This window comes from Peromyscus californicus, unplaced genomic scaffold, assembly GCF_007827085.1.
Source record: "Peromyscus californicus insignis strain IS unplaced genomic scaffold, ASM782708v3 Scaffold_5__1_contigs__length_169319896, whole genome shotgun sequence".
NCBI lineage: Eukaryota > Metazoa > Chordata > Mammalia > Rodentia > Cricetidae > Peromyscus > Peromyscus californicus.
The window spans coordinates 42,668,982-42,696,737 of NW_026294573.1; the positions used below are offsets into that span (position 1 = coordinate 42,668,982).

The 27,756-nt window shown below is 45.7% G+C and overlaps 1 protein-coding gene across 1 annotated transcript in view; it reads right to left on the minus strand.

The window, feature by feature from the left end:
• The window catches only part of Rab3b (RAB3B, member RAS oncogene family), a 70,988-nt gene that overhangs the window by 29,940 nt on the left and 13,292 nt on the right, over window positions 1-27,756 (minus strand). The gene's annotated exons all lie outside the window — the stretch shown is intronic.

The window sequence follows — 27,756 nt, forward strand, 5'->3', positions numbered from 1 at the left end:
GCACATAGTAGGCATTTAATAAGAATGCTAGTGAGAACTTTAAGGGCTGGCTAGGTACTAAATTAAGAAAACTAATTTAGCCAGGCAGTGGTGGTGCACGCTTTTAATCCCAGCACTTGGAAGGCAGAGGCAAGCGGATCTCTTTGAGTTCGAGGCCAGCCTGCTCTACAAAGTGAGTTCCAGGACAGCTAGGAATGTTAAACAGAGAAACCCTGTCATGAAAAACAAAACAAAAGAAACAAATAAGAAAACTAATTTAGAACTCATTTGAAAGAGTGTGTGATATCATACACACTACCTCCTCCTTCTGGTCCCTTTTAGTGTTGTTGACAGAGGCAGGAAAGAGGCAGGTAGTGGAGTGTAGCAGGCTTTCTTGGACCACCAGCCCCCAAATCATGACATGGGGACTTACTATAATTATAAATGCTCCACCTTAGCTTAGGCTTGCTTCTAGTTACTTTTTAAAACTTAAACCCATTTCTATTAATCTATGTGCTGCCCTGAGGCTCATTTACCTCATCTATGTACTGTCCATCCTGCTTTCCTGCTTCCTCCATGTCTGGCTGACTGGCACTCCACTGGCTGGCTGGTTCCTCTTTTCTCTCTGCTCGCCAGCCCTACCTGTCCCTCCTCTGCCTAGCTATTGGCCATTCAGCTTTTTATTAGACCAATCGGGTGCCTTAGGCAGGCAAGGTAAACAGCAACACATATTTACATAGTTAAACAAATATTCTTTTCCACAATGGTGGAAGAACTGGTTCCTTACTGAGCTTAGTGAGTGGATACCTCTGGATCCTCCATCCCTGAATCCTGCCCTGCTGTATACCTGCTTCCCCTACCAGAAACTTTCCTTCCTTTCTTTCTTCCTTCCTTTCTTCCTTCCTTTCTTCCTTCCTTTCTTCCTTCCTTTCTTCCTTCCTTTCTTCCTTCCTTTCTTCCTTCCTTTCTTCCTTCCTTTCTTCCTTCCTTTCTTCCTTCCTTTCTTCCTTCCTTTCTTCCTTCCTTTCTTCCTTCCTTTCTTCCTTCCTTTCTTCCTTCCTTTCTTCCTTCCTTTCTTCCTTCCTTTCTTCCTTCCTTTCTTCCTTCCTTCCTTCCTTCCTTCCTTCCTTTCTTCCTTCCTTCCTTCCTTTCTTCCTTCCTTCCTTTCTTCCTTCCTTCCTTTATCTCTATCATCTCTATCTCTCTCATTCACCCCCTCCAAGCAAGTACAGTGGGCAGAAATGATGAACAGGTAATGAGAGTTATGGCTTTGGGCTCCAAGCCTTTCAAGGTTTGTAACTTCTAGGAGCTAAGGCATTATGTCCCATGGGAACTGGAGGGAAGCTGGAAGCAGAGAGAGGTTTAGCAGAGCCCTGAAGAAGCGAAGGGCCGAGTTGAGGAAAAGGTCCTTTGGATCTGGCTTGGTGCTGTGTTCTCTGGCTCTTGGCAGCATGGACCACACCCTAGCAAACCCTCCAGTTTATCGAGCTTCTGTTGCTTCCTCTCACTGACTTCTGACACTGACCCATGAAGCAGACTTTTAGACCCTGGAGATACCAATCCAAGAGCACACTCAGGCTCTTTATTATACAGATAGAGAAACTGAGACCCGGACGTTTAGTAACCTTCTCAGGATCCCATAGCTACTGTTTTTGAGATTTTATTTATTTTTATGTGTATGAATGTTTGCCTAAATGTCTATCAGTGAACTTCAGTGCCCTCAGGGGCCAGAAAATAGCATCAGATTTCTTGAGACTGGAGTTGCAGATGTTTGTCAACCACCATGTGGGTGCTGGGAATCAAACCCAGGTCCTCTGGAAGAGCAGCCAGTGCTCTTAACCACTGAGCCAGTGTTCCTGCCCCATGTTATGTACTTCCTGATTTGGCTGGTACTCAGATTCAAATGTTCTCACTCTGCTGGTTAGTTTACATCAACTTGGCACAAACTGGATTTATTTGGGAAGAGGGAACCTTAATTGAAGAATTGCCTCCATCAGACTGACCTGTAGGCAAGCTTGTGGAGGTCTTTTTTGATTGATAATTGATGCATGAGGGTCCCGCCCACTGTGGTCAGTTCCACCCCTGGACAGGTGGTCCTGGGTTCTGTAAGAAAACAAGCTGAGCAAGCATGGGAAGGAAGCCAGTCAGCAGCATTCCTCAGTGTCTCTGCTTCAGTTCCTGCCTCCAGGTTTCTGCCCTGCTTCAGTTCCTGCCTTGGTTTCCCTCAAGGATTAACTGAACCTGTTAAGACAAACTCTCTCCTCCCCAAGTTGCTTTTGGTCACGGTGTCTATCCCAGCAATCTAGAATTGACTCCACAGGCAGTGTTTTTTTCTAGCACTACATTCCATTGCCACTACTGATTTACGGACAAGGAAGTTGGATTCTGAGGACACATAGGTAGTAATGGCTAGATCCTTGAGGTCAGAGGGCAGGAGAAGGATTGCTGGGATCCAGGACTGAAAATGAGAAAGCACTTCCCTGGTCTCTGTGAACAAGTAGGATTCTATCTAGGGTTTGAAGTTCAGGTCAGAGGGTATCTATCCTGGGAAACCCTGAAGGGCTCAGTTTCAAAATATACATTTCATCATTCTTGTTATTTAGTTTACATTTGGGGTACGCACATACCACACGGTCTGGGTGGAAATCAGAGAACGACCTGTAGAAAGGAATCATTTCTTCCTTCCCCCATGTAGAGCCCAAGAACCTGACTCAGGTCTTCAGGCTTGGCAGCAAGTGCCTTCACCCACTGTCCCGTCTTGCCAGACCTCATCGTCATTCTTTTTGGCATCCACAGAATGCATGTGGGTCTTTATTTTAGCAACAGCAGAGCCCAGACTATTAGAGATAGAAGATCCCTGTGAGGACATCAATTCCCTATGCATTTACTGAGTTTATCTAGTGGCTAAGACCAGTGTGCTTCCCTACTCTCAGAACCCACCCAGGGTAGAAGGGGAACTTGCCAGTGCATGGGAATCCTGTGATAGGTACACAAGAGGTCAACATCATTTTTTAGATGAAAATCAAAAGTTCAGTGAGATGACCGCCTTGCGTTAATTTTAGCCTTGGTCCCTAATACAAAGTCCTTTTATAAGTCAAAAACGCTGACAGGTGTGACTGCTGATTCCCATTAAGACGCAGGTACTAAATGTTACCTGATGCAGGTGAACTGAACAGAATGTCACAGGCTTCCTTTCACTGTTACCAAAGCCTCTGGCAGGTCTTAGCTATTCAGTAAATGCATGCAGAATGAACCAATCAAGCACCTATATCAGGGATTTGCCTCCCCTCCCACCTGTACTTCTCATTTAGACAGGAAATGGGGCTGTGCCTTGTTATTTCTGTACCTCCAATGTTAAACAGCAATGCTTAGCACCTGGCAGCAAAAATATAAATCCACAAAGAAATGAATGAGGGGAGGGAAGATAATATGATTCCTCGGCTAAGTAGCATCCCCAAACCCTAACCCCTTTACTGAGACTCTTCTGCTTGGCCTCTGTGACATGCAGGTTGCTGGTCCGTCCCTTTTTTTTGTTGTTTGTTTGTTTGTTTGTTTGTTTGTTTGTTTGTTTGTTTTTGGAGACAAGGTTTCTCTGTGTAGCCTTGGTGGTCCTGGAACTCACTCTGTCGACCAGGCTGACCTCGAACCCAGACTCACAGAGTTCCCTGTCTCCCAAGTGCTAGGACTAATGGTGCCTCCGCTGTTGCCACCACCCAGCTGGTCCTTCCCTTCTCTCTCCCCTGTGCTGGCTGTGTCCTATACTGGCCCCTTATCCTCCCCAGTCCCTCACTTTCCAGTTATAGATGGAAATTTCCAGCTGTCTGCTGCACATCTCCACTCAGTCTGAACCCTTCCGACAGGTACATGGTTATTGACTACTCATCATCATCTCTTTCTTTTGTGGCTTCGTCATCAAAGAAGTCCTCATGAGCACCCACACATGTCTGGGCACAATGCAGGGATTCTAGAGATATGTGTTGAATAAACCATCACCCGTTTGTGCTCCCAGTACTTCACAGGGACAAAGTTAGCCTCAGACCTACCAGCCCATTTCCTCTCCACTCCTTTGCCTCCAAATTGACATCAGCGTCACTCACAGCATTCTGAGAAGGCTCTCTGAGGAATTCACATGATTTGCCACCTGCTGTCTCCTTTCTATGACTCACCCAACTCCCCTTCAAGACAGGAAGATGCAGGGAGAAGAGTAGGGTAGAAGGGGGGCCAGGAGGAAAAAGTCAAACCTAGAACAAGATTATACTTAATATCTCCTGAGGTCATAGCAAGCACAAGGAAATGAAGAGAGTCAGGTCTGGTGCTGGGAAATTACAGGTGATAAAAATAGCACTCTCTGTCAAACGGATGTTCGCAGAAAAGAAATGGTTAATTAATAAAGAGATAGTGAGTGTTCAATAAGTAATCAGATCAGTGCAATTTGAAATGAAGGGTTTTGATTGTTTCAGTCCATTGAATTCACTAAACTAAAAAAAGATACTATTAGCTGCCCACAAAGGTAAAGTAAAATAGGGATTTCATCACTGAGTAAGGGAGGGAAATGTAGCAAAGGTTTGGCATGCAGGGATGATCACTGCAACATGATTCATAACAGCTCCGAGTTGGAAAGTAGTTAAAATGACAGAGAATGGGCAACACTACGCTTTGGGGGCCAAAGGTTGGGCTTCCTTCTTTGACTAGTTCAGAGTGCTGGACATGAGCAGCAAATACCACTGAGTGATGAATTAATGAATGACTGTGGTACATCCTTCCCATAAAGCAAAGTGAAATCATTAAATGAATATTCATTAAGACTTTCTATTAATATTAGCTATGCTCATGTCACAATATCAGATAAAAGAAAAGGTGAGGTATAAAATTGAATACATAGTATGACCTCAACTATGTTAAAAATTCAGAGAAAGGATACAGAAAAGAAGTCAATGGAGATACTAATACTAGGCCAATGGGATGGTTCAGCAGGAAAGGGAGCTTGCCACCAAGTCCAACAACCTGTGTTCAAGCCCAGGGGCCACATGGAGGGAGAGAATCAACTTCATCAGGTTGTCTTCTGGCCTCTACCAGTGTGCCATGGCTTGTGCCTCTTCCACAGAAAATAAACAAAAATGCAATCAAGTATTAGTAATGTTTTCTTTAAGGTTGGTCATAATTTTAAAATATTTTGTATGTATGTAATATGTGTATGTGTGTGTGTATGTGTGTGTGTGTGAGTGAGTGCCTACATGTGAGTGTGCACATGCATACATCTGTGTGTGTAATTGAGGCATAGGTGTACCACAGCATGTGTGTGATGGTCAGAATGGATGTTAATCCTTAGCTTCTACCTTGTTTGATAAAGGGTCTCTTTGTTGTTTTTTCTTTGCATACTCCAGTTAGTTGAGTTTCCCAGGATTCTCCTGTCTCAATCTCCCATCTCCCAGTAACAGCACTGGGGTTATAAACACCCAGACTACATGTCTGGCTTAGAACATGGGTTCTAAGGGTTTGAATTTGAGTCTTCATTTACCCATTGAGTCATCTCTCTAGCCTGCAAAAATATTTTCAATGAGTGTATGTTACTTTTATAAATAAGAAAAAAAACCCTAGCAAGCACTGGCAGTTGCTACTGTTATTAGTAACATCCAGAGAGAAGGAACTTGGAGAAAAACATGGTTAATATGCCTCAATTAACCATGAGCTACTAAGTGTTATAGCTAGATGGTGGGTATACACTATCTATCTTATTATTATGGTCATGTACTATTTATTCTCCCTACTTGAGTGTACGTTTGAATTTTTCCACAATAAACAGCTAAAAAAGAAACACCACAAAAATACTTAGGCTTGAAACATCTGGGGAGAGCACAGGCAGTTCCATTTTTGGAGGAGCATAAAACAGTTTCATGGATTTTCAAAAGCCCATTTTTCCACGTTTAAGCGTCTCTGAAACTGGGGTGTATCTTACAGTTGCTAGCATCTTATGTTCTCTGAAGCATATGTCGCAAAGGTGGGGAGGAAGTAGCAAGTGATGCTGCAGCTCGAGTTCTGAGGCCAAGGCACATGGACATTGCCCTGAAGAGAACAGGACAGTGATGCCCGATGTGGGGCTGTCACCCAGAGGACGTTCGGTGACTGTGTGCTAGCTAACGAGGTGTGGTTGGAGTGCCGTTGCTTAGATCAAGGATCAGGGGACATGGACTTGTGGGGGAAGCGTTTGAGACCCCCCCCACCCCCCCCCCCCCCCCCCCCCCCCCACCCACCCACCCCCCCCCCCCCCCCCCCCGCATCCCAGTCTTTTTCTGCCTCAGGCTGTTCTTACTCCTGTTTTCCTGAAAGCAATGATCATCCCCCCAGAACCTACACCAGTGCCATGACTGCCACCCTCTGCTGTGCTATTCCAAAGCCAAACCCGCAGCTTGAGGTCTGGCCCAGGAACCCTACAGAACTCGTTTCCATATGGAGACACGAGGAGTTGTGTATACACAGCAGATTCAAACAAGCTCCCGGGACCTCTGGGACTTAACTAGAAAGAGAAGTCAGGCATCCAGGATCTCCAGCCTACCCTGAGCTGTGCTTTCCCTCTGGTGGCATCGCTGGCTTTCTTTGGGGAGTTGGTCAGAGTCGCCATAGCAGACAAATCCCCTGAGGATCATTTGCATACAGGTGCCAGAGAGGTCTAAAAATAGGATCAGCACTCAGCTCCAGGAAGCAAAAGCCTTGAAATGTATTTACAAGGGAAGGGAGACAACCATCTAAGAAGGGAGGGAGGAGCCTGTCAGAGGCAGCCTGGGAAGAGCTAGGAAACGGCAGGTGCAGGCTGGTTCCCGGAGACCCAGTATGATTTAATCCCACTGCTCATCTGCTTGGTACATTTAAGATCAACACCCTCTTCCCTGGACTTTGGATTCTCCATCTTTAAAATAAGGATGTTAGACCGGACGGTAAATGTTAGAGCCACTTCTGGATCTAAGGAACTACATGCTATAGGACACCGTGACTATTACAATCAAATACTGATCGCCAACATGGATTGAGGCCATACTATCAGGAACCATGACAAGTGGTTTCCAGGCAGTGTTGCTGCAATAATCCTCACAAACAGACTCTGAGTTGAGCAGTAAACCAAAGAGGAAGTTCAAGAGTACTTGCCAGTGTTCCAAGCTGAGCGTCAGGGCTCAAGAGTGGTACACTGTCTTCCCAAGGCTAAGCTGCAGCACTCTGGCTTTCTCACTTCAGGGCCCGAGGATCATGCCACCCCTCCTCAGTCTCCTCTTCCTAGTTCTGGCCACCCTCCCTAGGTCCCCAACGGTGTGTTCTTAACTGGCTCTGTTTCCTTTGCCTGGAGCAGCTGTAGCCTCAGGCCTCTTGGGCTTGTCACTCAGAATTCAGCTCACACACCTCCTCCTCTAGGATTCCATTTCTCTCCAATACCAGTGGGCAGACGTAATGACGGGGTGCAGCTAGTTAAAACGGTGTATCGGGCACTCTTCCCAAACCCATCACTTCCTGAGAGGGGTTCCTTTTTCACACTCATACAGATGACTGAGGTTAAACGCCTTGCCTAAGGTCACACAGCAGTAGAGACCCTAACCAGGGGGTCTGACCTCACACACAGCCCTCCTAACAGCCTACTCCTCTCCTGTCTTCTCAATGAATTGTCACAGTGTTTGTCCCCTTCACCAGACTGTAAACTCTACTCTTGTTTTGGTTGGTTGGTTGGTTGTGAATGTTTGAAAAAACATCTTCCTGGGAGGTCATTTGAAACAGCATACCTGGGGGGCAAATGGGGCTAGAATCAAGACCTAACTGAACAGACAAGTCCATAACTCCGGCTCTTTCTCTGCTATCCTAAACCTCTTTGGGAACAAGGTCACAATTTTTTTTAATCTTTTTTTTTTAGCCCTATGCACCTAGGCACCCACTTCTGTTTTCATATCAGGTATGGAATCACCTTTGCCAAGAAACTTTTTTTTTTGGACACGGTCTTTCTTTGTAGCCATGACTGTCCAGAAACTCACTTTGTAGATCAAATGTCAGGATTAAAGGTATGTGCCACCACCCCCAACCCAAGAACCATCTTAAAATTATCCTTACTCTTTTAATTTTAATATTCCGCCGGGCGGTGGTGGCGCACGCCTTTAATCCCAGCACTCGGGAGGCAGAGCCAGGCGGATCTCTGTGAGTTCGAGGCCAGCCTGGTCTACAGAGTGAGATCCAGGAAAGGCGCAAAGCTACACAGAGAAACCCTGTCTCGAAAAACCAAAAAAAAAATAAAAAATAAAAATAAAAAAAAATATTCCCTCTCTGCAGCACTTACTAGTCCTTTAATTGTGTGTGCGTGGGGGGTGGGGTGGGGGTGAATGTAAACACTATAGGACAACATCAGTCTTCCTCTACCACTCTCCACCTCTTACCTTGAGACAGGATCAGATCTTTCACTGAACTTAGAGCTCACTGATTTGGCTAGACTTGCTGGCCAATGGGTCTCCAGGATCCACCTGACGGCACCCTCCCTCATACTGGGGTTATAGTGCATGCCTAGGCTTTCACATGGGGATCTGGGCTTGGTCCTCCTCATGCTTGCACAGTAGCTCACACACTGGGCCCCTCCCTACTTACCACATAAACACGTAAACACTGTAAGCTCTTACGGGGAAGGGCACCTCGAGGGGCAGCAGAAACACTAGGGATCTGAGGACCCAGTGCACTTGAGTTCAGACTCCAGCTCTGCCACTTCCTAGCATGTGACCTTGGACCCGTAATTTGGCTTTCTGAGAACCAGACTTAACTGAAAAATAGTGCTATCAATAATGATCTTTTCTGGGCACTGCTGGGAGGGTAAAATGAGTGTTGTGACAGTGCTTTGGCAGCTGGAGAGCTCTGTATACACGTGAGTCATGTTCATTCAACTTACAGTTTGCCCTCAATCTGCTGCTCTTTCCTGAGGAGCCAGTCAGCCTCGGATTCCTCAGGAGTGGGAGGGGCAGGGAAGTGTGCAGAGGGAGGAGCCGGAGGAGAGCGCCTGGCTAGAAACGGCAGAACAAACTTCCACCAAAAGGAAATTCAAAGGCTAATTATGCCTCTGCTGGTGGTAAATTTCCAGGCCAGGCTTTGGGCTTAATCACTTGACGCAGCAACACACTGGTGAGGGAGAGCTCTGTCCAATGAGGAGGACATCTCTCTCTTCTTACAAAGCGACACCTCATGGTAGCCTGAGCAGAGCAAATCCTCAGAGTCACCTCAGGCTTTCTCTCTTCACTTGTTCTCCCTTTCCTTCCTTATCCCTTCCCTCTCACAGCTAGAAAAAGAAATTGGAAAGTTTGGTTTGGAACCCTATTAGAAACTGTCAGCCTTGGGACTGGGAAGATGGCTCCATGGTTAAGAGCACTGGCTGCTCTTCCAGAGAGGATCTGGGTTCAATTCCTAGCACCCACACGATAGCTAACAACCATCTGTAACTCCAGTTTCAGAGGATCTGATGCCCTCTTCTGGCCTCTGTGGGCACCAAATATGCACATGGTATATGGACATACACGAAGGCAAAAACACCTGTACACATAAAATACTAATAATAAATTGTCAGCATTGCCCAGCACAGTAGCATAGCCCTAGATACTTCGGCGGTTAAGGTGAGAAGATTATTTGAACCCAGAAACTCAAGGCCAACTTGGACAAATATCAAGACTTCATCTTAAAAATAAATTAAAAACAAAAAAGAAATCAGTTTCTGCAGAGGAGGCTGGAACGAAGGAGGTAGAAGGCAGAAGCTGATGCCTAGTGTCCGCTTCAATTGCTCTCCGCCTAATTTTCTTGAGATCTCTCTCTGGGGTCTCTCTTTGGGGGCGTTCACTGGTCCAGCCAAACTGGCTGGTAGTGAGCTCCAGGGATTTGCCTGGCTCTGAAGCCTCAGCACCGGATTACAGGTGTATGCTGCTGCACTTGGCTTTTTGCAGGATGTCGGGGATCTGAACTTAGGTTCTCAAGCTTGCACAGAGAGTGCTTTACCCACTGAGCCATCTTGCCAGGCCCTAGAATCCTTATTCTTGACAAGGTCCAGTGCTTGGTGCTGGAGATACAGGCGTGAGTCGGGCCCGCCCACTGCCCTGGGGAATTTCAGTCTGGGGAGAAGACGGCAATTGTGTTCTAGACACTTGCGGAGCAGCTGGCAGGTTTGGAAAATTAAGAGGGCTTTAACTCGGGCTGGAGGCCCAGAAGAGATGATGCCTGGACTGAATCTTTAGCGTCAAATGAGGGTTTTCTGATAGAGGATGAGAGAAGAGGGCTGAGAGGATCACGACGGGGGAGGGGACAGCCTGGGCAGAACATGAAGGAAGAAAGTCACAGTCAAGACAAGCCAAAGGAGAAGGGGCAATTAAGTATAAGTGGTATTCTGGATGAGGTCCTGGGAGAGAAAAAGGACACTGGGTAAAAATGTAAAGAAAATTATATAGCGTCAGGGAGATGACTCAGCGGGAAAAGAGGTTAGCTGCACAACCCAGATGACCCGAGTTTGATTCCCAGAGCTCACAAGGAGAAAACCAACAAGCAGGTTCCATGCCTGGAGTCTGGAGTCCTAAGACTCCTGTGGTGAAATGGGAGGCAGAGGAGGAGATTCACACAGTAACCTGCCCAGGGCCAGAAATAACCAGAGTCAGACTCATTGTCTCAACACAATGGGAGGAGAGAACTGACTCCGGAAAATTATCTTCTGGTCATGTATACACCCACACACAGAGACACAGAGGAGAGGGAGGGGGCAGAAAAAAAACTGATATGAATTAGGAACTTAGTCAAAATGTATTGCTATAACAACATGCCATGCTAATGTAAACTGGGACTAGGAGGGAAAAGTGAATGAGGAGCAATGGGAAGTCTGTATTATTTTTGACATTTTTATGTAACTCTAAGACTGTGTTTTGTTTTTGAAGACAGGGTCTCATATAGCCCAGGGTGGCCTCTTTGTGTAGCTCAGGATGATCTTGAACCCCTGATCCTTTCCCCTCCCAAGTGCTGGGATTACAGGTGTGTACCATCATGCCCAGCTTAAGACTGTTTTATTTATTTGTTTTTAAGTACCTCGTGGGCTGGGACTGGAGGTGTAGCTGGTGGGCTGCCAGAAGAGTAAGTAACTAAAGACGGCCGGCAGAAGAATTTTCTGTGTATTGATGGGCAACCATGCCTTTCCCACCCAGCCACACCCCCCCCCCCCCTGGCACGAGAGTGATCAGAGAGCATTTGGAAAGAACAAGACTCAGAGCAGGAAGCTCTGTTTGGGTTACTGCTGCAGTCTAAGGGTGAAGTACTAGGAATCTGACAGGAAAGGGAAAGAGGAGACAGCCAGGCCTTGGCCCTCAGAAGAAGGCTATGGATGGAAGTGGAGGAGCACACACTGGTAATTCCCAACACTTGGGAGGCTGAGGCAGGAGGGTCAGAAATCAGACCATCCTCAGCTATAGAGAGAGTTCAAGGCCAGCCTGGGGAACATGAGACCCTAGATCAAAGAGGGGCGGGGGAAGGATTCTGGAACAAAATTGAGGAAGGCTGAAATTTGAATGTAAAATTAACAATTAGATGAGTAGAATGCATGCCTTAGTTCTGAGCTGGAGAAAAACTGTTGCTCAAGGGGGAAAGGAGAGAAATCCCCTTGGACTTGACCTCCTACCCATCTGGGCCTGAGCTCAGAGCCTCTGCGTCATTCACAGAGTCTGCAGACTTCACAGAGGAAGGTGAGAAGCCCAGGGGTACAGACGAGCTTTTCCAGCAGCTTCCGGCGGTCACCTGGCAACCCAGGTGTGGGGCAGTGGTGTAGGGAAGGAGGCCGCTGCAGAAGGAAGGCATTTCAACTCCTCAGCTGAGTGGCCTCCAAAGTTCCCACCCCCTCCCTTAGCAACACAGCAGGCAGAATCCAGGAAAGCCTGAGAACCCCAGCCTCCACAGCAGCTGGACAGAACACTGCCGCTGTCTCCATCGTCCACTGGCACAGGGGAAAAGCAGTTAGACTACCTTCTAACTTCTAATGTCTCTGCTGATGACTCTACCTTGTCAAACCCGAGGCTTGTGATCCTAAAAGTGACAGTGGCCACTTAAGACCAGTCACACAACACAGCATAACAGAATAGTCAACGCTAATTCTGGTCCTTCCCTTGCTGTGTAAGTTCATGCTTGAGTGCTGAGCACCTGTAACAGGCACAGAGCTAATGCCTTTCCTTGTAGGGTCTCATTTGGCCTTTACTGAATACCAAGAAGCTGCCATTAGTATTTGTGTCCTGCCTTATGGCCAAAGTAGCTAAAATTCAGACACTGCTGGTGCCAGGTGTCCGTTCTGCTTAGGCCACAGCTGAACTGACTGAGCCCCATCTCATCTTGTTGTCAATCATTCAGCAACTCCTTAGAGCAGTAGTTCTCAACAAGTGGGTTGTGACCCCTTTGGGGGTCAAGGATCCTTTCACGGGGGTCATATATCAGATACCCTGCATATCAGATATTTACATTATAATTCATAACAATAGCAAAATTATAGTTATGGAGTAGCAATGAAATGATTTTATGGCTGGGGTCACCACAACATGAGGAACTGTATTAAAAGGTCACAGTTTTAGGAAGGTTGCCTTCGAGGTTCCTGCATCAAGTGCTAACTTGGTTAATTACACACCTACACACCAATTGCTCACTGTGGTACTGACTAGAATCATCTGTGAAGTTGTAGGAGAATGGGGAGGCTGATAGACAGGGGGCCTAAAGAGCTAATAGAATGATAAAATAGAATGGGTAGTGTGTCCTTTCCTGAGAGTATTTTCTTGGAGGTTCCAAACTTTAGCCATGGCTGTGTATCTCTCAATCTCCTGTGAGGTGCCCAGGGTATCACTGGGCAGTGAAGGGAGCTGGGTGTGAAAAGAGCACAGACTGGGGCGGTGGTGTTGCACGCCTTTAATCCCAGCACTTGGGAGGTGGAGCCAGGAGGATCTCTGTGAGTTCGAGGCCAGCCTGGTCTACAGAGCGAGATCCAAGACAGGCACCAAAACTACACAGAGAAACCCTATCTCGAAAAACAAAAAAAAGAAAGAAAAGAAAAGAGCACGGACTTTGGTGGTAAACAGCTCTAACTTTGAATCCCAGCTGTGTCATTTATTAATTTCTGTAAGAGTTGGTGAAAGCCCTTCTCTGTTTCCTTATCTGTCATGTGTATCATTCGTGTGACAATCTCACAGAGGATAAAAGGCCAGAAAAGCACCCACAACATATATACTGGTTGCGCAGTAAGTAGAAGCCTTCTTAAATTGTTTTTTTAAATTTTTAACTATGTGCATATGTGAGTGCAGGTGTCCACAGAGTCCAGGGATCCCCTAAGAACTAAAAAGTACAGGCTAGTGTGAGCTGCTTGATGTAGGCACTGGGAACCAAACTCAGGTCCTCTGCAAGAGCAGTAAAAACTCTTAGACACTGAGCAATCGCTCCACCTCCAATAAATATAATTCTTAATATTTTCATAATTTACTGAGTGCTTTACTAAACCCCTTTGTGTGTGTGTGTGTGTGTGTGTGTGTGTGTGTGTGTGTGTGTGTGTGTGTGCTGCATTCCAGGCATGTGTGTGGAGGTCAGAGGATGGTATCCATAGACTCACGGGCTTATCTGAATGCTTGCTTACCAGTTGGGAAATGCTTGCTTACTGTTTGGGAAGGATTGGGATGTGTGTCACTGGGAGTGGGCTCTGAGGTTTCAAAAACCCAAGCCAGGCTCAGTCTGTCTGTCTGTTTGTCTCTGTCTGTCTCTCTCTCTCTCTGTCTCTGTCGCTCCCGCTCGCGCTCTGCCTGCCTGCAACTTGTAGATCAGATGTGAGCTCTCAGCTACTGCTCCAGTGCCAGGCCTGTCTGCTTTCCGCTGTGATGATAACAGACTAACCTATAAGTAAAACTATAAGTAAGCCCCAATGCTTTCTTTTATGAAAGCTGCCTTGGTCACGGTGTCTCTTCACAGCAGTAGAACAGGGACAAAGACTGCTTCGGTGTTGGCCTTGCTTTTCTCTTGATTTTTGCTTCTCATTTCCAGCCAGCTGGCCATGAGCGTCTAAGCTCACGCCTCCACCTGCCTCCCCGCCTCCACCTCCCACTTCCCCACAGGAATGCTGGGGTTACAGGCACACACTACTGCAGCTGGCTTTTTGAGGGTCCGGGGATCCAATTGCAGGCCCCCATGCTTGTACATCAGGCACTTCACCCACCGAACCATCTCCTCAGCTCCCAGAGCCCTTCCCTATAATACGTCAAGCTATAAACAACAAGACAGAGAATGTAACACGGCGTACGATAATTTTGAATCAGACATTGGTTCAAAGCTGGACTCTGAAACTTACCGTTACTTTGGTGAACTTGAGTTAGCAACCGAACTCCTGTACACCTCCATTACTCGAGCAATTACAGCACCTGCCTCCAGAGACCGGGGATGAAGTGAGGTGATGGAATCACTGAGCGCAGTGCTGGCATGGAGCCACTAGTCAGCTCCCATCAGCCTTGTGGGAGGCTTTATTAAGCCATCTTCAGGTGAGGGCATTTTACATAAACGGCATCTGCTATGCATCGCCACAGTGATTACGGATGTGTGGATGTGTTACATGGAGAGGGACAGCATGCGTCTAGAAGAGTACTTCTACTGTCTCCAGGGCTCAGAGCACAGGTCTAGAGAGAACAAACCCTCCACCACTCACACACAACCCCTGTCAGTCCCGGGGCATCTGTCTGCACTATAATTGGTTTTGTTTGGCCTCTTATCTGTCTGTCCACGTCAGTCATGGCAAGAAGCCCAAGCGTCCCAGGCCACCTCTTATCACCGGGCTCTGCCACACAGCTCATAATATTCTCTTAAAATCCTCTGTTCTAGCCTTATCTCCTTCCCTCTCTTTTTGTCAACAGCCTCCTCTGAATGTTTCTTTCCCCCTCCTTGCCGCAACTGAAACCCAGCTCTCTCTAAGGACACACCTTCCTCCAAAGACTCCATATTGCTGGTTGCTTTCTTCCTCATCATCCTTGCATGGCTAAGTCGGAACGTGGCCTAGATGTTGATTCTCACTCCTGCCCAGCTTCTCCCTCCTGCCCAGCTTCTCCCTCCTGCTTGCAGCTTCTCACTCCTGCTTGCAGCTTCTCACTCCTGCTTGCAACTTCTCACTCCTGCTTGCAGCCTCTCGCTCCTGCTTGCAGCTTCTCACTCCTGCCCAGCTTCTCGCTCACGCTTGCAGCTTCTCACTCCTGCCCAGCTTCTCACTCCTGTTTGCAGCTTCTCACTCCTGCTTGCAGCTTCTCACTCCTGCTTGCAGCCTCTCGCTCCTGCCCAGCTTCTCGCTCACACTTGCAGCTTCTCACTCCTGCCCAGCTTCTCACTCCTGCTTGCAGCTTCTCACTCCTGCCCAGTTTCTCACTCCTGCCCAGCTTCTCGCTCACGCTTGCAGCTTCTCACTCCTGCCCAGCTTCTCACTCCTGCTTGCAGATCATTCTGCTTCTCTCCTTCACAAAGCAAAACGCACCCCCAGCTTATATCAGGAGGTTTTGCCACCCACGGATCCCTCCGCTGGCCAGTGAACAGCGGTGGGTTCACCTGGCTACCTCCATAATTCTCGGTGGTTGGAACCCACCAAGAGGAGCTTTCCAACACCTTGGTCTCTCATTTTCTGGGACTCCTTCAATGATGCTGCTCTCTAACCCCACCTCGGCCACTCTAGGTCACACCTGCACCTCATCATTAAGAGCAGGAATTTCAAGCCTCGAATCCTAAAACCACTAGGACCTTTGCTGCCCACTCATCAGTTCTATTTCAACCATCTTTATCCCCTACCACCTCTTCACTGTCCCTCACCCCAGTGTCCCTCCTCCCTCTCTGTCTGTCTGGAATCCTGTCGTCAGTTATAACAATGACTTCTCTGCCCACATCCCTGCCTCTGGCTCTGTGGACCCTTTGCTGGCTTACCATACTCAACACTTTTCTCAACACCAACTCTTTGTCTATTCTGTGCCTATATCCACAGAACAAGGACATGTCTGGGGGAAAACACAAGTGTGCTTCAGATTCGTGAATACATGAATGCCAATGTATTATCACTAATTTCAAGTGAAGCCGTAATGCTAAATGGCAATCAAATTATACTTCCCTAGTCTGTTCACCCCCCCCCCTTCCTTGATGGTGTCCTCTCTCTTCAAATCTCTAATCTCTCTCTCCTACCCTGAATCTTAGATCTGATGCCCTTGTTTCCTCCTTATTCAAAATAACCTCTACCAGCACGTGCAACCTTGAAATGCACCTGTGTCCAAACCTTCTGCTTTCTCCCTGCTTGCTGGGGACACAGTGTGTGCCCCCAGCAAGAATTCGCCCTCTCTTCCTGAACTCACCCCCTCTCAGCCGCTCAACGATACTGTTCCAGGCATTTTCTTTCTATCCTAGGTTTCTGCTTCTTTTCTTTCCACGTGTTATCTCCCAGTCTTACCAGGTTTTCATCCCAACTACCAAAACTGCTGTATCGAGGTTACTAATATCCTCCTCCATGTTGCTAAGCCCCATGGTTAGTCTTCTACTTTCATATCTATAACCTCTTAATTCCACACAGTTGGAAGTTCCTTCCCATTTAAAACTATCCTTTCTTGGCTGCCAGGACACTACATTGTCTCTTCTTTTTTTTTTTTTGGTTTTTCGAGACAGGGTTTCTCTGTGTAGCTTTGCGCCTTTCCTGGAACTCGCTTTGGAGACCAGGCTGGCCTCGAACTCACAGAGATCTGCCTGGCTCTGCCTCCTGAGTGCTGGGATTAAAGTCGTGCGCCGCCACCACCCGGCCACATTGTCTCTTTTTTTAATCTCTCTTGCCAATTCATCATCTTCCCAGCATTATTTATTATTATGTTATGGTTTTTTGTTTTTGTTTTTGTTTTTGAGCAATATCTTATGGAGCTCAGGCTGGCATCAAGCATACCATGTAGCTGAGGATGACCTTGAACTGATCCTCCTGCCCCCATCAGCGTGCTGGGATTATAGGTGAGCACCACAATGTCCAACTCCCTTGTTGATTTTCATCTGTCTCATAGTTTTAAACATTTACTCAGGGTGCTGGGGACTGGATCCAGTCTTATAGTTTCAAGTACTGTCTATGTGGGAATGACTTGTTCATCTGTATCTGCAGCCAGGACTTCTGTCCTAAGCTACTGATGCACTAATTCGGCTGTTTATTCCATATAGCTACCTGGTTATCCACAGTTGAATCCAATTTAATATAACCAGATTGAGCCCCGTCTTGTCTCTCCAAACCCTGATCTTCCTATAGCCTTCCCAGCTCACTCAGAGGCTTCTCCAACATCCCAGCTCAAGCCACCATTATTCTGGTTTCCATTACTGAAAATCCTACTCAGTTCTCCCTGCTTTGTCCATAGCTCATCCTAATTCATTCTTTTTTGTTGTTATTTTGTTTTGTTTTTTCAAGACAGGGTTTCTCTGTGTAGCCCTTGGCTATCCTGGAACTCATTCTGTAGTCTAGGCTGGCCTCGAACTCAGAGATCTTCCTGCCTCTGCCTCCCAAGTGCTGGAATTAAAGGCGTGTGCCACCCCCACCCAGCCTAATTCACTCTTAAAACAGACATAATACTATCTCAGAGGGATCCTGTTAAATATGAAGATGTAAGTAGGTAAAGTGTGCTAGAATTAGTAGTGATAATTACACAGTTTTATGACTATGCCAAAATCACTGAATGGGTCCTCAAATGCTTTTTCAGGGCTGGAAAAATGGATCAGTGGTTAAGAGCACTTGTTCTTACAGACAACCTGGGTTCATTTCCCAGCACCCACATGACAGTTCACAACCACCGGATGTAGTAGCACACATCCTGAATCCCACTACGTGGGAGGCAGAAGCAGGCAGAACTCTGAGTTTGAGAACAGCCTCATCTATGTAGTAAGTTCAAGGCCAGCGAGAGCTATATACTGAGACCCTACATCAAATTTTTTTTTAAATCACTGCACTATATACTTGAAAACATCATAGTTTTATGGCATATGAATTATTCCATTTAAAATGTTATTTAATACATCATAGTAGGATCTTGAAACAGTAAAAGGACGTTAGTGTGGAAGACTACCAAAATCTAAACAAAGTCTATAAATTTGTTAATTATATTGTAGCAATGTCAGTCTCCTAGTTTTGACAAATGTCCCATGGTTCTAGGATATGTTAACATTAGAGAAAATATGTGAAGGATCATGGGAATTCTCTGTTCTATCTTTGAACTTTTCTAAAACCTAAAAGTATCCAGATTAAAATTTTATTTAATGTAGATGTCAGACCATGTCATTCCACTGCCCAGAGTCTACAGGACATCATCAATATTTGTGTGCCTACTGTTATCCCGTGGATTTATAGGTAGGGACATTATGGCACCAGTCCCTGCCGAACCTAGAGCAGCTAGGTACATAAGAGGTTTTCAGAAGCTTTTGCAGAGCTGGAGAGATGGCTCAGTGGTTAAGAGCACTTGTTGCTCTTGCAGAAGATCTGAGTTCAGTTCTCAGCACCCGCATACTGGCTCACAACCACCCTAACTGCAGTTCTAGAGGTTCTGATTCCCTCTTCTGACCTCCACGGGCACCAGGCATGTACATGGTACACATACATATATGAAGCCGAAACACTCATACACAGAAAATAAAATAAATAAATCTTTTTTTAAAAAAGCATTTAAAAAAAAAAGCTCTTGCAAATGTCCTTTCTTCTCCCTGTAAATCCTCTCCCTGACACAATCCTGAGGTCCTTGTATTCATTTGTCAAGATATGGTATAAATGAACTTCAACTGTGAAGCCTTCAGTGACTTTTCCAGAAAGAAATAGTTCTTCATGTGTGGGTGTACTTGTTCATGTGTGTGTGTACATGTAGACTTGTGTGTAGAAGCCAGATGTCAATGCTGTGTGACTTCTTATTCTTTAAGATAGAGTCCCTCACTGAACCTCAAGCTTATCAGTTTGGCTAGGCTGACTGGTAAGCTAGCTACAGACATCTCCCTTTCTCTGGGGAGTTCCAGGGAGACATCTTACCACACCCAGCTTTTACATAGGTATATAAACTCTGATTCTCATGTGTGCACAGCAGTCACATCACCCATGGGGCCCTCTCCCTAGTCCCAACCTTCATCTATTTCTTCATCTCTTTATTTGATAGAATATATTATATTTATATTTATATTGCTTGTTTGTCCTCTGTGCTTAGCACATAGAAATGCATATAGCACATATTTATTGAATGAATAAATGTTCAAAGGAAGTTGAGCTGATTTTTCTTCCCACACTAGTCAGGATGGATGAAAGAGGATCAAAGCCCCCTTCCTGCTCCTGAATCTGTCTTAGGGACTATCTCCAATAGTCAAGTGGGTTTGCTGGTTCATTTGTTTACAAATTCCAAAGGTAAACTATGCCTGCAATTCTGACCTGACTTCCCACAGCCTTTGCTGTGATTGTAAAGTCAGATTGAACCTCCTCTAGCAGCTGGCTCCCACTGGCTTTGGGGGGATGAAAGTGTCAGCATGTCCCTGGAGACACACTGAGGAACTTGCTGCCTAGAAAAATCGATTTTGATTATCATGAGAGCTGAGTACAGGGTGGTGCACTCGGCAACTGCCTCGCATTCCTAGAGCTGTAGGAGCTTGTCAGAGTCCCAGTCTCTGCTCAGCCTCTGAGTCTCCTGCGCTGCCCACTGATCTCCCTATAGGTCTCCAGATTAGGATCAGATGCCTCCTGGAGATGGCAGAGAGAGCCATGTGGTCTTGTGGCTCTGTGTGTGTGTGTGTGTGTGTGTGTCTGTCTGTCTGTCTGTCTGTCTGTCTCTTTGTCTGACTCCACAGTAAGGTTTTAGCAAGCCTGACTGCTAAAGCCTCTAATCACATGCTTCATCTTAGTTTTTATGACTAATAAGGCTTTCACATTACTCCCCATCCCTCTGACTCCTACATCTATCTCTAAATTGTTTCCAAATTTAGGGGAAGAAGAAAGGGAGGACCATTTATTGATCTCCCTTGGATCTTTTTTTTTTTTTAAATAATTTCATATGCTTGCCATACAAAGTTAGTATTATTGAGCATTACCCTCTTTTTTAAGATTTATTTATTTATTATGTATACAGAAGAGGGTGCCAGATCTCATTACAGATGGTTGTGAGCCACCATGTGGTTGCTGGGAATTGAACTCAGGACCTCTGGAAGTGCAGTCGGTGCTCTTAACCTCTGAGCCATCTCTCCAGCCCCTCCCTTGGATCTTAATAAGAACTATTTGTGGGCTGGAGAGATGGCTCAGAGGTTAAGAGCATCGACTGCTCTTCCAGAGGTCCTGAGTTCAATTCCCAGCACCCACATGATGGCTCACAACCATCTGTAATGAGATCTGGCACCCTCTTCTGCATACATAATAAATAAAGTTTAAAAAAAAGAACTATTTGTTGAGCATTTACTCTGAGTCCAGCATTATCTCTCAAAACGTCACCAACAGAGCAAAGGAAGAGAAGTAATGGAGGTTCACACAAGTGTCACAGTCACTGAGCACTCTGAGGAAAAAGACAGGAGAGCGGCAGACCTTGGGGCAGGGACAAGCGTCTGTGCATCCTTTAAGCAAGCTGGAGAGGCCAGCCAGTCCTTCCCTACTTGTGACATGAGTAACCCCAGATGGATGAGACAGTCCCGTTTATAAAGTCTTGACATGAAAGGATGCTTCACTGGTGGGAACAGCAGAGGCACCATTTCTGTCTTTCCACAATGGAAGCCACTAGTGCTGCATCCTATGGCGTGGACCAGGCCTAGAAGGATGGGCGGGATGAAGGTGGTCAGCCAAGCTAGCTTTTAAAGCTGTGGATATATTAGAGGCTGAATCCCAGCTCCAAGTCAACGGATGAGACTTAAATCACAGCTCCAAAATTTCCCAGCTCCGAGCCGCAGGCCTGAGGTTGAAACAGGCCTATTCTTTTCTTCAGGACCCATAGGACAGATGAGAGAGACATCTCCATCCTGGGCTTAGTTTCCATCTCCCCCACTACTGTGAAAATTCACGTGAGTAGGAAGAACACATCCCCAACCTAGCACAATGTCCTGCATAGAGCCTATTGAATGACTCAAACAAGGAGGGCTGCCACTGAGCTCGGCACAGGGAACCTAACATCTCTGACCTCAACCATCCCTTTTATCTTTAAAAAATTATTATTATTATTTGTATTAGAGGCAGGCAGGGTGTATTGGGCCACTGAATGCATACAGAAGTCAGAGGACAATTCTGTGAAGTTCGTGTCCACCTTTACATAGGTTCCAGAGATTGACCACGGGTCATCCGAATTCATGGCAAGCACTTTTACCCAGTCAGTCATCTGGCCAGCCTCGGCAGTCCCTTCTTTCAGGACATGACTTTCAGGGTCAGCTGGAAGGTGTGAAAGATACAAAGAACTATTTAAGGCAAACACAAGGAGCAGAGAGGTGGCTCTGTAGATAAAGGCCGTGCAAGCCTGATGCCCCGAGTTCCATCTCTGAAACCCACGTAAAGGTGGAAGGAGAGAGCCGACTCCATAAAGTTGTCCTCTGACCTACACACCACACACACACACACACACACACACACACACACACACACACACACACACTACCATTGTGATTGTTCACATTTGTATCATACAGATACATCCACAAATAATAACACATTTTAAAAACCTTAATTAAGCACATATGAAATGAACTTCCACAGCTGACAATGCCCACAGTTCTTCCATTTCCACACTTGTTCTTCACAACAACCCATGAAGCAAAGACAGCAAGAATTAGTTCTCCAGATTTGGGGAGACAAGTGCAGGGAGGGGATAGGGTCACCCACATCACACAGCAAGCCGGGCAGAGATGGGACTAGAACCCAAGATGCTGGAGTCCTAGATGGGCTTTGTCCTTCCCCAGACCCGTGGATTCTTCCCCTGACCAGCAGATCAACAGGCCACACACACACACAGGGGGCAGAAGCCCTCCCTGCTCTCCTCTTCCCACAGGCCTCTCGAGGTTGCTTGGCAACCAGAACCAGCAACAAATGGCCTCTCTCCAGTTGGGTCTGTCGCTTTGAAGGTACTCAGTCACATGTGTGTACCCTCCCTATGAATGAGGCTTCACCCTTAACCCTACCTCCCCAGGAAGATTTTCTCCTCTGATCCTCATTTACTGGCCTCTCAGGAAACAGAGGAAATACTCAAGGACCTACTCGACAAGAGAATGGAGAGAGCAAGGTACCCCATGCCATCATCATCCACTGTCCCCAGAGATAACAAAAGCTCCAGTTGTGGGTGGTCCTGATGAGGGACGCCCCTCCCCTCCCTCTCCTCTCGCCTAGTGGAGAACAGCTTCCTGAAATGCCCTAGGAGAGCTGGGCTGGAGAAGCTAAGTAAACATTTCATACCATGCTGGTGAGTCACTAGGTGCCAGTTTAGCACTTCTGCAACTGGATATGACCCAAGAGTCCTTTATATGTGGACCAGGAGCCAGAACCTGAAATAGAACCTAACATGTCTTATATGTGGCAGGCACTATGTTCTGCTGCTGTACCAATACTCATTCACAACCCTGCTTGCGGAGTGTTACAATAGGAAATATCAGGTATTTGTAGACACAAGGTAACCTACTGGAAGTCACACAGCTTTTAAAAAAAAATCACAGAATCTTTGTGTAAAAAGTATAGGAGGAGTATGTGTTTTCCTCTCTCTATCTTCATAGTACATTGATCATCAAAACTAGTAAATTCCTAAGTCTCTTTCATTTCTAGTCTATTTGTCACTTTGCCACTATCATAAACTGAATGTCTGTGTCCTCCTGAAATTCATATGTTGAAACATAGCTTGAAATGCAGCTGCATTTGGAAACGGGACCTCTAAGATGTTATTAATTGTTATCAAGGCATAAGGGCGAGGCCTTGGTTAACAGAATTAGTGTCCTGAGAGACACCAAGAACCTTAATGCTCTGTTTCTCCTGCATGGCCACACAGATGGAAGGGAAGAAGTGTCCTTTGCAGTCCTTCCTGGACCCTGATCTTGGACTTGTCTCTAGAACTATGAGAAAACCATTTCTGCTGCTAAGCCATGTAGTCTGTGGTTCTTATTACTGCAGCCCCAGTAAACTGCCATATTTGCTGCCTTAGTTACCTTTTTATTGCTGCGACAAAACACCATGACCATGGCAACTTATTTTTTTTTTTTTTTTTTTTTTTTGGTTTTTCGAGACAGGGTTTCTCTGTGTAGCTTTGCGCCTCTCCTGGAACTCACTTGGTAGCCCAGGCAGGCCTCGAACTCACAGAGATCCGCCTGGCTCTGCCTCCCGAGTGCTGGGATTAAAGGCGTGCGCCACCACCGCCCGGCGGCAACTTATTTTTAAAAAGCATTTAATTAGGGGCTCACGGTTGCAGAGAGATAGAGCCCCCACCATCATGGTGGGGGACATGGCAGCAGACAGACAGACAGACATGGTGCTGGAGCAGTGGCTGAAGGCTTTCATCTTCATCCATGAGCACAAGGCAGAGAACGTTAACTAGGGATGTCATGAGCTTTTGAAATCTCAGAGTCCACCCCCATGGACACAGCTCCTTCAACAAGGCCACGCCGCCTAGTCCTTCACAAACAGTTCCACCAACTGGGGACCAAGTATTCAAACATACAAGCCTATGGGGGACATTCTCATTCAAACCAGCACACTTGCTTTGAAGCCTTATTATTGTTAATAGTATTAAAACTTTATTGTAAATAACTTGCAAAAAAAATCACCCAGTAAGATTATCTAGACCCAAAGTCTATACATCCCAATGATTTTGATACAATCAGAATTCTGAAGCTATTGCATTTTATACTTTTACTATAACTTATATTTTTATGCACTTATCCAACACACACACACAAAAACAAAAACAAAAACAAAATAAAACAACAACAACAAAAAACCACCTTGAAAAATCCACAACAGGGCTGGAGAGATGGCTCAGAGGTTAAGAGCACTGCCGGCTCTTCCAGAGGTCCTGAGTTCAATTCCCAGCAACCACATGGTGGCTCACAACCATCTGTAATGAGATCTGGTGCCCTCTTCTGGCCTGCAGTCATACATGTTGTATACATAATAAATAAATTAATCTTTTAAAAAAAAAAATCCACAACAGAGTGAACACTAGAAAAACAGCTTTATATCCTTTTTCATGACTTCTATATCCTTTAGGTTTGGACACTTAAAAAATATCCAAGCCACTGGGTGACTTTAATTGTCCTTCTCTTTTATAGCTTGGTCAATATCCACTTATTTATTTTTAAATGGTTTCACAATGTCAAACTTATACAGAACTTAATGTATACAGTTTTACAGGTTTAGATCCAAACCACAGTTCCTTTATCTCATTTCCATCTATCCTGCATCTGAAGCCAGGAATTTTTCTAAGATGCAGATCTGTCTTTGTCAAAACCCTTCCTTGGTTCCCCCAGAGCTTATCATCAAGGTCTCCAAACATATCCTTTTAAGGAAGAAAGGTTCAGGCACAACATACACATAGCTTACCTATGCATACTCTTGGGCACAGACTATGTTGAGATATATGAAAATGAAATAGGAGCTAGAGAGATGACTTAGTCCGTAAAGCATTCCTATGCAAGCCCAAGGGCCTGAGCTCAGATTCCCAGCACTCTGTAAAAGCCAGGTGTGCTTGTACACCCTGTGATCCTAGCTTTGTGAGAGCTGAGACAGGGTCCCTGGTGCTAGCTGGCCAGCTAATCTTGCCAAATTGGTGAGCTCCAGGTTTAATGAGATCCTCTTTCAAAAAATGAGGTGGAGAGCAATAGAGGAAGAAGCCCATGGGTGGCAGTATGGGTCAGTGGGTAAAGGCACTTACCTTCTAATAACAGGAGCCTGATGACCTGAGTTCGATCCCCATATGTAAACGAAGAACTCTGGGGCTGGAGAGAGGCCCCACATACCAACCAAGAGGACTCAAGTTTGATTCCTAGCACCAACCTGGGATGTCTTAAAACTGCCTCTAACTCCAGCTCCAAGGAATCAGACGCCCTCTTTTGGCCTCCCCAGGTCCTGCACTCACATGAACAAACCCACACAGGCACACATAATTAAAAATAGTTTTTGAAAATTGATCTCTGGTCTCTACATGTATGCAAACACACATGTGGGCATGCACTTACCCCATCCACACAAATACAGCAAAAATGAAACAATATTTAAATTTTAATATAAACAGTATAGAAGTTATAATTCTGCTACATAGAAATCCTTGAAAAAAATTTAAGCAAAGCAATGAGATTGACTAAGATCTAGTGAGATCCTCATTGATTTTACCTGGAAACATGGCTGACAAGGAACTTGTGCCAGGAAGTTGGAGATGGGTCAGTCAACTACTCTCTTATATCCACTTGGGGTCACTACACTTAGCATAGTCTCCAATAGGAGGAAAAGCCACACACCCATTCTGGGGTTTCACTTAGTTAAAACTAAATAGCATAATCAACAAATCTGCTTAAACCAGGCACATCAAAACTGCAAATGCTCTCAATACACCAAGGTGTGAGGGAGCCACTACCACCAAGCCCTTAGACAGGCAGAATGCCTCCTGCCTCAAGATTTTTCAGCTGTAGGATACGTGACCATCTAGTATAGGAATCACGAAGGAAATCCATGCCAATCTACATAGTAAATTCTAGTTAAAATAAATCTATTCTGCATTAATAGATTTTAAAGCAAGTTCTAATATTTTCTTCAGTTCCCTAAGGAGTTGTCAAGTGTGTGCCATCTGGCCAACGGCAAGAGCTGTTTGTGTTTTATGCAAGGTTTCCCCGACCCCATCAGTTGCCTATAGCAGATCTCTCTCTCTCTCTCTCTCTCTCTCTCTCTCTCTCTCTCTCTCTCTCTCTCTCTCTCCTCCATCTCTCTCACAGTCTTGATCCAGTTTCAAAGTGTTGATCACCATACCCTATAGACATGTGCTTCCACGTATTCCAGTGCTGGGGTTGACATCAGATAATATTAGTGAAAGTATCTGACACACAGTAGGCGCTTTCCCATATTCATCAACTCTCACCACAAGGTAGGTAGACTACATGAGTGGTTCTCGGGGTCTAGCCTGCCTTAAAACTGCCCACTAGCACAGATTTGGGGGTTCTAGCCTGCCTTAAAACTGCCCACTAGCACAGAGTTGGGGGTTCTAGCCTGCCTTAAAACTGCCCACTAGCACAGATTTGGGGGTTCTAGCCTGCCTTAAAACTGCCCACTAGCACAAATTTGGGGGTTCTAGCCTGCCTTAAAACTGCCCACTAGCACAGATTTGGGGGTTCTAGCCTGCCTTAAAACTGCCCACTAGCACAGAGTTGGGGGTTCTAGCCTGCCTTAAAACTGCCCACTAGCACAGAGTTGGGGGTTCTAGCCTGCCTTAAAACTGCCCACTAGCACAGAGTTGGGGGTTCTAGCCTGCCTTAAAACTGCCCACTAGCACAGAGTTGGGGGTTCTAGCCTGCCTTAAAACTGCCCACTAGCACAGAGTTGGGGGTTCTAGCCTGCCTTAAAACTGCCCACTAGCACAGAGTTGGGGGTTCTAGCCTGCCTTAAAACTGCCCACTAGCACAGAGTTGGGGGTTCTAGCCTGCCTTAAAACTGCCCACTAGCACAGAGTTGGGGGTTCTAGCCTGCCTTAAAACTACCTGCTAGCACAGATTTGGGCTTTATCTCCAACATTTTGGAGTCATTACATCTGTGGTGAGGGCCAAGAATGAATTTTAACAAATCCCCAAGTGTTGCTGGTGTGGCTGAACCACAATTGGAGAACCAGTAAATTAAACAACCTTCAGAGCTTCTCCTATTTCTAATGGTTTATGATGTTTCAGTGCCTTTAATGGGGAGTCAATGGACACTCACCCCTCTAGAAATTAATATTTAACATTACTTTAAATGGAAATGTGGTCTGTCTAAGATTTCAGATGCACAATGTAGAGAAAACAGAATGCACATAATTCAGAATTTGAAGATCTGAGTTAAAATGTCACTTGTGGCTACTATGTGGTTGACCTAAGACAAGTTAATTTCTGAGGTTTTGATTTCTTCTGTAAAACAGGGCTGCGATATTAAAATACTATGTGCCTATAGATGGAAGTTGCCTCCAATTCCAACACTCAGTAGGCAGAAACAGGTGAATCCCCATAGTGAGTTCCAGGCCAGCCAAGGCTAAAAAATGAGACCCTGTCTCAAAAAAAAAATGCTATGTACCCCCATAACATTTATGTATATTAATATACAAGAAATAATTTGTAAAAATAGATGTAGACTCTTACAATAAGATACATGCACAATATATTATTAAACATTTATTAAGTATAATAGACCATAGCATCACGTTTTGAATATTTCACACATTTTCAAGATTTCCAACTGCAGTGCCAAGCTATTGCTAAGTACTCTGACAAACTTCTCAAATGCTGCATGCTTTCTTAGGACCATCAGCAGACAACGATAGTAGTTGAGTCTCCAACTTCCAAGACTGCCCGTCCTCCATGATCCTGTCCTCCCAGTATCTGGACAACTGTGTACCTTCTTCCCACACTCGATCAGTGACCAAGAGAATACTCCAAGGCTATATCACAGACATTGCCATTTTTAATTTGGTTTCTTAGCTCTCCCGCTGGGGAAAACCAGTTTTCATACCTACAGTGAATATGGTGAAGCATGCTAAGAGAGCCAGACAGGAAGAAAGGAAGGAAGGCCTCCTGGCAACAGCCAGAACCAGACATGCGAGT